Source organism: Phocoena phocoena, chromosome 1, assembly GCF_963924675.1.
Source record: "Phocoena phocoena chromosome 1, mPhoPho1.1, whole genome shotgun sequence".
Taxonomy (NCBI): domain Eukaryota; kingdom Metazoa; phylum Chordata; class Mammalia; order Artiodactyla; family Phocoenidae; genus Phocoena; species Phocoena phocoena.
Window position 1 is genome coordinate 152,844,143 of NC_089219.1, and position 12,318 is coordinate 152,856,460.

Sequence of the window (12,318 nt, forward strand, 5' to 3'; positions counted from 1 at the left end):
AACTCCTAAATCTTTCAAAACCACACCCTCTCTTCATCTTCACCATCAATTCCCCAAATCAAAAAATGTTATTTCTTGCCTGTGTCACTGCAATAGACTCTTAACTGTCTCTCTAACCCCACTTCAATCCAAACTCCACACTACAGCCAGAAGGATTAAAAAACCAAAATAAAATAAACAATCCTACCCTGCCAGGCCCTGCTCCACTGCTTGCTACTGTTCGAAAAATAAAGAGCCTAGGCCTTCAGCACCTTGCCAGTCTTTCCAACTTACACTGCTCTTCCCTGCACTCCCTGCACCTCATCCACACTGATCTTTTAGTTTCTCAAACCGGGCCTTTGCACACATTGTTCCTTCATTTTGAACACAGTTCTCTGTAAAAGACTGACTCATCCTAAACCTTCCAGTCTCCAGTTAAATGTCATCTCCTCAACAATCATTAATGAGTGTTAAAACCATATAAGTGAAAGGTTGGGGGAAGGGGGGACTTAAAAAACACACTGAGCAGGCTTACAGCATTTGACCCACTGACCAAATTTATCTCTAGAAAGAGCAGCATTCACACATCGTGTACAGGAAACACCCAGTACCTCCTATGAAGTATTCTTGGCCCCCCACCCCCAATCCAAATCTAATCAAGCTTCTAGATCTAACTAATATGTGTTTGTAGGGGGAAAAAATGGAGGATGGAGGAATAACTAAACAATACTAAAAGCAGGCAATTAGCCAAATCCAGAATGTAGGAAATTCTACAGGGTCTTGGGTGCAGCATTATTGTTGAAGTGGACAGAGTGTTATAGAGACTTAAAAAACACTACCCTAATACAATGTGTGGACCTTGTTCAAGTCCTAATTCTAAATGTCATTTTTTGCTAAACAATCAGGAAATTTTGAATTATGTACTAGGTATTAGATACTATTAAGAAGCTGTAAATGGTAGTAGAAAGGCACTGTGGTAAATTTTTTAAAAATCCTAACCTGATAAGAGCTACATCCTGACATATTTAAAGGTAAATAAAATGACACATCTGTGAAACTTTAAAATATTTCCTTAAAAAGGTGGGAAAATAGAAAAAACAATATTCAATTAAAACAATAGGTTTTAATTACCTTATTGAATGGTACACAGAAAATGTGTAAGAAATGACAACAATTCCATGTGTTTATCTATTGTATCTTGAAAAAACTAGTAATCTTGGAAATACTATTCCAGTTACCTCCTTGGTCAAGGCTTTTCTGACTCCCCAAAGGAAGCTGATGACACCACAGCACCTCTATTAAAACACTCACAACATTATATTTATGTCTTTATGTGTGTCCCCTACTGGATTGAAATCATAGAGAGAAGGAACAGTCTTATACATCTCTCAATGATAACAGAAGAGTGGTTTTTACCCTACACTTAGTCCAAAAGACTCCTACACCTCATCTTCAAATCTCTACCTTTGAAGATAACTGTGATTTAAAGACTAATTAAAATAAAAGCTTCTTGTCAGAAGTCAGCAGAACTAATCATTCTTATCAATTCTTTAAAGCCCTAAGGACCTCTACTAAACACCAGTCTGATTGTCTTTCAACTAAATATGTAAAAGTAATAAAACCAACTGTTTTCTTTCAAAAAATAAACTACCATTCAGATGTTGTTTTAGTTCTTAGCAGGTCTGTTACACATCTAAAAAGGTGAAGTGTGTAGCAAGAGTGCTCCAGCAGTTTGCAAAACAAACAATATGCTAGGAAACAACCTAAAAATCCATCAATGGGGAGCTGGTTAAAGAAATTCTTGTACAACCCTATAATTCAATACTACGCAAGCCCTTAAAAGAAAATATTATATGTAGACTTTATGGAAAGCTGTCCCTGATGTTATTTGAAAAACTTAAGGTACAGAACAGTAGACACAAAATGACCCCACTGTTGTTTAAAAATGCAAATATGTGTGGAAAAAGCCAGGAAGGACATAATACCAAACAGTTAAGGGTAGCTAGCTTGAGGAGGGGACAGGTTAGGGACACGTTAATGGACCATTAACTTTACACACTTCTGTACTGTGTGCTTTTTTTTTTCTTTTTAACAACAGGCAAGTAGCATTTTAGTTTTTAAAAAAACTTTAAAATAAAAAAGTGTGATCCTGACTGTACTGTGAAACAAAATATTCCGAAATAAATACTTCTAAACTAAATTAATTTTTCATAGCAGGAATGTATGAGGAGGGAGGGGACTAAACCCAAACTGAGATGTAGTAAAATTTAATACCAAAAGGTACCAAGTTATCTTTGATACCTGTTGCCCGCGCCAACATCCCAAAGCACGGAGCAGCTTCGTAACTAATAGATCTTTCCGGATGAAGGAAAACAGACGCAGCATTTTCTCCGGGTGTCGCTTTAAAACACTGGTTTTCAAACTTGAGGCTGCACAAGAATCAACTGGGAAACGTGCTGATTAAAATACATATTCCCGAGCCCCAGCTCCTGGTATTCTGTTAGAGGAAGTCTGGGTGTGGCCCCCAAGTGAGCATTCTTCAAAAAAGCACTCAAGTGCCTCTGAGACAGATGGTCCACAGCCCTGAAAATTACTGCCTTAAAATCTTGAAGACACCTCAATGTCACTCTCTCCGCCTCCCTCTTTCCCACCTTTCCTCCGAAGTGCCTCAGTCATCCTCATATTTTGCTCCCAATTAAGCATCGTCAATCTATTTCGATTTGGTTTGTAACCTGTTGGCCGACCTGCATCACGTCACTCCACCTCCATTTTTGTCCTCTGCTGATTCTCATCTTATAACCCTTCCTCCACCAGCCCTTCTTCCGCCCTGTGCGACCGTCCCCACGCCGCCACCCACGCCTCTAGCTCCTCCCGCCGGCTACCCCGGCTCCGGGGCCTGCAGAACTGGCCGCGCCGCGCCCGCTCCCCACTCTCCACTTCCCACCCCCGGCCTCCCGGCACCCCGCCGACTAAACCCCAAAGCCACACCTTACGGCCGCTCCATGAGTCGCTCCCCCGCAGAGCCCGGGGGGGAGGGGGCGTCAGTCACAGGCCCTAAGGCCTCAGCAGCATTTTGAAACGGCGAGTAGTGAGGGCGCAACTTCCGGCCTCGCCAACCCATCTCCCATAAGAGCTTCCGGTGAGGCCTCCAGAAACCATAGATGGGCCAACTGGATGGCTAGAGAGCCAGGAGGCTGAGCCGTCCCTACCATAGAGTAGATCCAGTCCGGGGAAAGAGAGTCGCAGGACCTGGACTGCTAAGAGTTGTGAGGTTTCAAGAGAGAACGTTTGAGGAAATTGCAGGGTCTTGTGATATTCATAAACGTGTCCTGGGAGTTCAAAAAACAGGGAGGGGAGAAAGCTAAAAGCATAATCAGAGGCCGCCTTTTCAGCTCTTCAGAAAGCTGAAAAGCCACTCCCTCTGTTTCTCAGTGTTAACTTATTCATTCTTACTCCCCAGAGGTGGCTGGAGCGGAGAAACAGCGTCCTAGTGTTGTCGCTAATTGGGTGAGAATAAGCCTAGTATATACACGAATCACTACAAGAAATGCTAAAAGAGAGATGCAAAGGACAATGAGGTGGAGCTTGTTTGGATCACACAACCAGGTCATCTAGCCTGCTTTCTCCCAATACAAAAGTACCTTCAAACCTCTCAGGCAGGTTGTCTTCAACCTCTGCCAGTGCCAACTGGCATGACCTCCCCCCAATACCTCATTTCGTTTATTTTAGGGTGATTCTAGGTGTCAGAGGAATTTCTGGGCTGAAATATGTTATTTTGCCATTTCTCTTGGTTTCAGTTCTGCAGTTTGGAGAAGAGTAAGGCTTTATTCTTTCCAATATAAGCACTATTGGTTTGGGGGGGGTTTGTTTTTTTTTGCGGTACGCGGGCCTCTCACCGCCGTGGCCTCTCCCGTTGCGGAGCGCAGGCTCCGGACGCGTAGGCTCAGCGGCCATGGCTCACGGGCCCAGCCGCTCCGCGGCATGTGGGATCCTCCCGGACCGGGGCACGAACCTATGTCCCCTAGCATCGGCAGGCCGACTCTCAACCACTGCACCACTAGGGAAGCCCCTATTGGATTTTTTTGCAGACAGTTATCCTGTCCCATCTCTAACCCTCTCTTTTGTTTTTCTGCAGGCTGAAAATCCCCTCAGAACCTTCAACTATTTATTTGCCATGGCTTCAAGCCCCCTTGCCACCCTTCTGAACAAGTACCTCTTTGTCCTATTTAAAATGTGGCTCCCAGAACCAGATACACACGCATGCAAAATAAAATGGGGCAATGACCTCTCTTAATTTGCACATTGCACCTTGCTCTATTTCTGGCATCACCTCCGACTTAGGTGGAGATCCAGAGTTTTGTAAATAAGCTGAAGAATTAATTCTTTTTTCACAGTTGCTTCCAGAGAGCTTTTTTAGGTGAACCACTGTCAACTATTTCTCCTCTTTTTCTGCAATTAATTTTAATTTTTGAAAAAATCCCAAACAGGAGTTTGTTTTGCATCTTTTAAATAGTACCTTGTTACTTTAGGTCCTTTCCTACTGTCTCCTGGACTGTTGGAATTGTGATCCTGTCATGCAATTCAGTTTGTCGACAAGTATTTGTTGAATATCTGCTGTGTGCCAAGCACCAGTGTAGAGGATTCTAAAACAAGTGACACCTGGAATCTGCCTAGAGGAGGCCTCAGACTGTCCAGGTAAAGAGAATGTGATAAGTGCAATGATGAGCTGCAGTTAGCCTTGTCTGGAGAGTCAGGAGAGATTAGCTCTTTCACTTTTGCATTTTGCAAATTGTTGATTAACATATCTAACTTATTTTCATTTAAAGCCTTGGTAAATATGTTGAATAGGACATGATTAAGAGTAGAGCTTTTCCCCTCATGGTTGACTCTGATTCATGATTAATTGTTCCTCTTCCAGGGTTGTTCTTAAACCAATTAACCCACCTACTAGAGGTCAACATCTGGAAACATTTCTCTGACCTTTCCCAAGGAGTTCATAAAACCTCATTAAATGACTTGCTATCATGAAAACAAATCATAACTATAGTATTTCTTCTACCAGTCAAGTAATCTTGCCAAAAAAGAAAATGAAATTGGCTAAACAAGCTCATAACTAACTCAGTGATCACCGCTTCCTTCTCTAAGAACTGTGCTCACAAACCATTTATTCAATAAAGAAACACGAAATCTGGGTTTAGTCTAGCTATTCTAGAAATGAGAAAGTTACATAGGTCTTCAGTTTCCCAATCTGTAACATAAAATGGCTGAATCAGATGACTTTTCTAAGGCCCATTGCAGCTTTGAAGGAATTAGAAGCCAATGTTATTGGTCTAGAGCCTTTCTTAAAAGTTATAAAGAGTGGGCTTCCCTGGTGGTACAGTGGCTGGGAATCTTCCTGCCAATGAAGGGGAGACGGGTTCAAGCCCTGGTCCGGGAAGATCCCACATGCCATGGGGCAACTGGGCCCGTGCACCCCAACTACTGAAGCCTGCGCACCTAGAGCCCATTCTCCGAAAAGAGAGAGGCCACCACAGTGAGAAGCCCGCGCACCGCAAAGAAGAGTAGCCCCCTCTCACCGCATCTAGAGAAGGCCCGTGTGCAGCAACAAAGACCCAATGCAGCCAAAAATAAATAAATTTTTAAAAAATGTTATAAGGAGTTACTTCAGACATACAAAAAGGTATAATGAAGACTATGATTTCCTTTTCCCCACCGTTCTTCCTATAGAACAATACTTTACCTATACAAAAAAGTTCCCCACAGTCTCTTCTCCGATGGCATCTCCCTCCTTCAACTGCAGAGGGAACCATTATCCCGAGTTTGGTACTTACCCCTGCCGTGCATTTCTTTAGACTTTTAGGTTATATACCTGTATATATTCCTTTCAAATATTTTATGCTTTAAAATTTTTTTAAATTTGTCTTCATGTTTGTCCCTCTGCACATTGTCTGTGTCCTAATCTCCTTTTCTCATAAGGACATCAGCCATATTGGATTAGGGCCCACGTGTATGACCTCATTTTCCCTTAGTCATCTCTATAAAGGGCCTATTTGCAAATAGAGTCACATTCTGAGGTACTGGGGCTTAGAACTTCAACATGTGAATTTTGAGAGGACACAGTTCAGCTCATAACAGTAAATGAATGCACCACCATTTTTTTTATCCCATCTCTTCCTTTGACAAATATTTAGGTGTTTCCTATTGTTTGCTCTACAAACAATGCTGCTATCAACATTCTTGTATGTGTCTCTGTGTGTACTTTAGGGAGTAGAATTATTGGGTAATATACACATTATCAACTCAATTAGATGGTGATAAAGTGTTTCCAAGTGATTGTAGAAGTATACACTCCTGAAAGGAGTGTATAAGGATTCTGTTGCTTCACATTTTCACCAATACTTGTATAATAACAAGGTTTTTAAAAAATAGATGTGAAATGATTTCTCATGGTGGTTTGATTTATGTGTCCATGATTATTAGTAAGTTTGAGTATTTTTTCATATTTATTGACTACCCATCTATAAATTGTCCATATCTTTTGCTCATTTTTCTATTGGTTTGTCTTTTTCTTATTGATTTATGAGTTCCCTATATAATCTGGATATTAATCCTTCTTAATTATATGTATTACAAATAACATCTTCAAATCTATAGCTTGTTTTCACTTTTTGAACGTTGTCCTTTGAGCAGAAGTTTTTTAATGAAGTCAAATTTATTAATTATTTTCTTTATGATAGCTTATTTATTGTATATTATTTAAGAGGTTCTTTCCTGTCTATGAATCATAAAGACACTTTGTATATTTTCTTCTAAAAGTTCTAAATCTTTGCTTTTCACATTTAAGACTTTAACTCATTTGTGGTGAATTTTTGTGCATGTTGTAATGCAGAGATCCGATTTTACTTTTTCAATTACAAATTGAACAACAAATGTATGGCTCTATTATTGAATCTATAAACTGTGAGTCTATAGGTTCTTGAGTTACTCTTTCCTTCCCATTTAACATAATCATTGAAGGTTTTGTAGAAGAATGGAGCCTTTAAGAATGAATAGGATCTCAAGAGGCAGAGGTGGGAGAAGTCGTTTGAAGAAATATGGCATAAATGATGAGGAGAGGGAGGAAGAATTAGAAGACTGTCTAAAAACCAGAGAAAGCAAGAGTCTCCTTTGATTGAAATGTTGATTACTGTATAGAAGATTGGCACTGTATTGAATTACACTGTCCAATATAATAGCCACCAGGCACATGTGGTTTGAAATGTGGCTAGTCCTAATGGAGATGTGCTGTAAGTGTAAAATACACATCAGATTTCAAAGACTTAGTAGGAAAAAAATAATGTAAAATATCTTAATAATATTTTGTATTGATTACATGTCAAAATAATATTTTGATATATTGAGTTGAATAAAGTATACAATTAACTTTATCTGTTTCTTTTTACTTTTTTAATGTGGCTACTAGAAAATTTTTAATTGCATATGTGGTTTGCATTATATTTCTATTAAATGGTACTGGCATGGGATGGATTTGCAGGCTGCTATAAAAAGTTCCATGTGTTATTCAATAAGTAGCAGAATCAAAGGGTTTTGAGCAAAGAAAGGTCAATCTAATATTCCTAATTTGATGACTCAACATCTCATCTACACACAGCCACTTTTAGAAACCATTCTACCATTAGCCCTATGTGGATGATTAGCTCTGGTCATTTGATTCTTACAGAGAATACTTAATATGGTAGTCCTTGTTATTGTTTTTACTGTAACATGAATGGAACAAATCTAATGTGTGTTCCTTTGAGTGAGAAACTGGGACATTAATAAGTCAAAATTTTTGTCTGTTTTTTTTTTTTTTGTAGTACGCTGGCCTCTCACTGCTGCGGCCTCTCCCGTTGCGGAGCACAGGCTCCAGACGCGCAGGCCCAGCGGCCGTGGCTCACGGGCCCAGCCGCTCCGCGGCATTGTGGGATCCTCGCGGACCGGGGCACGAACCCGCGTCCCCTGCATGGGCAGGCGGACTCTCAACCACTGCGCCACCAGGTAAGCCCGAGTCAAAAATTTTAATAGTTCCCCATTGCTTAGGGGATAAAGTTATTCTTTTGCCCAAATTATTAATAACTCAATATTGTCAGCTTTCTAAATTCTCTACATCTCCCTCCACTCCAGTCAAACATATGTTAAGCCTTAAATCGTAGCAACGTTTTCTTAGGTCAGTGTCCCAAGGCGATAGAAATAAAAGCAAAAATTTACAAATGGGACCTTACAAGCTTTTGCACAGCAAAGGAAACCATGAACAAACCAAGAAGACAGCCTACGGACTAGGAGAAAATATTTGCAAATGATGAGGCTGACAAGGGATTAAATTCCAAAGTATACAAACAGCCCACACAACTCAATAACAAAAAAACCCAACCCAATCAAATAATAGGCAGAAGGGGCTTCCCTGGTGGGACAGTGGTTAAGAATCCACCTGCCAATGTAGGGGACACGGGTTCGAGCCCTGGGCTGGGAAGATCCCACATGCCACGGAGCAACTAACCAGTGCGCCATGACTAATGAGCCTGCGCTCTAGAGCCCACGAGCCACAACTACTGAGCCTGTTTGCCACAACTACTGAAGCCCGCGTGCCTAGAGCCCGTGGTCTGCAACAAGAAAAGCCCACACACAAAGCCCACACACCACAACGAAGACCCAGTGTGGCCATAAATAAATAAATTAAATAAATAAATTTATTTTTTAAAAAATGGGCCGAAGAACTAAATAGACATTTCTCCAAAGAAGACATACAGATGGCCAATAGGCACATGAAAAGATGCTCAGCTTCACTAATTATTAGAGAAATGCAAATCAAAACTACAATGAGGTATCACCTCACACCATTCAGGATGGCCATCATAAAAAGTCAACAAATAAATGCTGAAGAGGGTGTGGAAAAAAGGGAACCCTCCTACATTGTTAGTGGGAATGTAAATTGGTGCAGCCACTATGGAAAACAGTATGGCAGTTCCTTAAAAAACTAAAAATAGAGTTGCCATATGACCCAGCAATCCCACTCCTGGGCACATATCCAGAGAAAACTATAATTCGAAAAGATACATTGCACCCCAATGTTCATAGCAGCACTATTTACGGTAGCCAAGACATGGAAGCAACCTAAATGTCGATCGAGAGGTCAATGGATAGAAAAGATGTGGTAAATATATACAATGGAATACTACTCGGCCATAAAAAGAATGAAATAATGCCATTTGCATCAACATGGATGGACCTAGAGATTATCATACTAAGTGAAGTAAATCAGAAAGACAAATATATGATATCATTTATATGCAGAATCTAAAATATGATAGAATGAACTTATTTACAAAACAGAAACAGACTCACAGACATAGAAAACAAACTTATGGTTACCAAAGGGGAAGGAGATTGGAGGGATAAATTAAGAGTTTGGGATTAGCAGATACAAAGTACTATATGTAAAATAGACAAACAGCAAGATCCTAGTGTATAGCACTGGGATATTCAATATCCTGTAATAAACCATAATGGAAAAGAATATGAAAAAGTATGTGTGTGTGTATGTATATATATATCTGAATTACTTTGCTGTATACCAAAAACGAACACAACATTGTAAATCAAGTATACTTCAATAAAAGTACAAATATGTGTTAAGCCTTATAGACAGTATGACTATAGTTAACAATTCTGTCCTACATATTTGTATTGCTAAGAGAGTAGATCTTGAAAGTTCTATTACAAGAAAAAAAATTTTTGTAACTGTGTGGTGACAGATGTTAACTAGACTTATTATGGTGATCATTTTGCAGTGTATACAAATATCAAATCTTTAGGTTGTGCCCCTGAAACATGATGTTAAATGTCGATTTTACCTCAATAAAAATTAATTAAAAAAAATATGTTTAGCAATTGTTGAAGGTTAGGTAGTGTCAGAGAATGATAGAAAGAACAGAATCCATGAAGTCTGATCTTGTTATAGCTTTGCTATTAACTCTTTATGTAACTTCATGAATGCTTATTACATGTCAGACACTATTCTAAACAATTTATGTAAGCTATCTTATTTCATTCTTGCAATCATTTTATTGTCCTGAGACAGAGAAAGCTCTTACTCAAGATCACAGAGTGGCAATAAGGATTCAAAAAGGGGCACCTAACTTCAGAACCCAGCCTTTACGTAGAGCATTTATCCTTTCAGTTTTTCAGTGTACATATAGGCACACTTTAAAATTTTTTAAATTGAAGTATAGTTGATATACAATATTATATTAGTTTCAGGTGAACGACCTAGTGATTCAGTGTTTTTAGAGATTATACTCTGTTAAAAGTTATTACCAAAAAATGGCTATAATTTCCTGTGCTGTACAATATATCCTTGTTGCTTAAATTTTTTATTTGAAATATTTCCTAACAACAATATTTTACAATTATTCCCAAGTTGTGTTATTTTATATATGATTATTAATGGCTGCATATCATTCCTTATTAAGGCTGTACCATAATTTATATAGCCATTTATGTCATTTACAATTTTTTCCAATTAAAATGCTTTGACGTTCTCTCTTGTAATCAGGTCTTTTTGCACATCCCTGATTATTTCTTTAGGACAAATTCCTATGGGTGGAATTGCTGGACCAGAGCGATCACTTCTAAAGCAGTTGGAGTTAAGCAGATGGAATTAAGGCAAAGCAACATCAGCTAACGAAAACACTTTAATGTCTCACTCTAAGCCCTACCGAGGGTAATTCTCTGCGCCAACCCCATAGCAAAGGCCAGTGCTCAGATTACTGGTGGCTGTGGAACAGAAGAGCCTCCAATGCCAAGATCAATAAAATGTCTTTCTGCTGGCATGTTCAGCTTTCGGCTCTGGTTTAGTAGGATTTCTGCCCTCAAGGCCATTGGGGGTGACCTACTCCAGGGTTTGCGTCATGTAAAATTACTTGGACTCCATTAAGGGACCTACAGGACAATCCCGCTATCCCTCTGCAGGGTCCTTTCTCCCACTTTATACTACACAGTTCAATGCAATTGCTGCAGAACAGCACATCTCTATTCTCTCTTAGAGAGATTCATTTTTTGTTGTTATTGTCGGGTAGGTTTTAGAACTGATATCCACCCTATTATCAATAGCATAACAGATCTGGTGTCACTACAAGTCTTCAAAAGTGACGTACCTCGCCGTTCCGTTAATCCTGGACCTGTCAGAGGTTACAAATCAAAGAAGTCTACCTAATAATGGTTATTGGGCACATAAGTGTCTCGCAATTTTGAGTTAACTGGTAAGGCTGTTGAAAGGTGCATGATTTACGCCTTCTTGTTTTTCTTGGCGTATGAATACAGAGCTTTATTGGGTTTAAAACAGTTTCACAAAATGCCGGCGTAAGGAATCGATTACACAAGGTTCTTCCTTCTTAAGTAAGATACTGTAGCACGAATATTTTCTCACGAGAGCCCGGATAGCTCAGTCGGTAGAGCATCAGACTTTTAATCTGAGGGTCCAGGGTTCAAGTCCCTGTTCGGGCGTTTCGGTTTTATCGTTCTTTTCGTTTTTTGTTTTTTTGTTTTTCTCAAATACTAGAAACCTGAAGGAAAAAAATCCCTTTCCGCTGGGAAACTACCATGCAAAACCTTCATACTCGCCAAGAAATTGAGTGATTTTGGGTAGTCGCTTCTTTTTCTTCTCTGAGAATATGTTTATTTAGCATACTCTGAAATCAGTGAAAAATGAAATTAATTCTATTTAAGGTTGAAGTACGCTGTGGCATTGAGATTTTCGTACTTGTAGTAAGCTAAGAAAGGGACAAGAAAACGAAGAAACGCCCGAACAGGGACTTGAACCCTGGACCCTCAGATTAAAAGTCTGATGCTCTACCGACTGAGCTATCCGGGCACCTTCTTCAAACTCTCTCTCTTCGTTTTACTTGATAGTATTCTAATAAATTTCTTCTCACATAGATTAAATTTAGGTTTTAATTAGTATTAAAGTATTTTTTTCAGCAAGATGAAGAAAAACATTCACTTTTCTATATTTTTCTCCATTTACTTAATACATGTTTTCTTCAAGTTCTTTCATAGTTCGTGTTTTGTAAATTTCCAATATTTACTAAGCTCTCTAAAACCAAGCGGTACTAAATTACAGAGATGGACAACCAAGACGAACGTTAAAAATTCAGACAGCTGCAACCTCTTTTTACTACAATTCTTCTGTCTGCCATATATTACTTCCCTGATAGGACTTCTCAATTTTAGTTATATTCTACTGAACCAGATTACAGTATTTTTCCCATATTGTTAATGAACAATATATTTCCCTTCACTAGA

The 12,318-nt window shown here is 39.3% G+C and overlaps 2 non-coding genes across 2 annotated transcripts; one reads left to right on the plus strand and one right to left on the minus strand.

Moving 5' to 3' along the window:
- Nucleotides 1-11,447: 11,447 nt before the first annotated feature.
- On the plus strand, nt 11,448-11,520 carry TRNAK-UUU (transfer RNA lysine (anticodon UUU)). The gene has a single exon. It is a non-coding gene; the product is annotated as a tRNA-Lys (tRNA).
- Nucleotides 11,521-11,814: 294 nt separating this feature from the next.
- TRNAK-UUU (transfer RNA lysine (anticodon UUU)) lies at nt 11,815-11,887 on the minus strand. The gene has a single exon. It is a non-coding gene; the product is annotated as a tRNA-Lys (tRNA).
- Between the last annotated feature and the right edge of the window lie 431 nt (nt 11,888-12,318).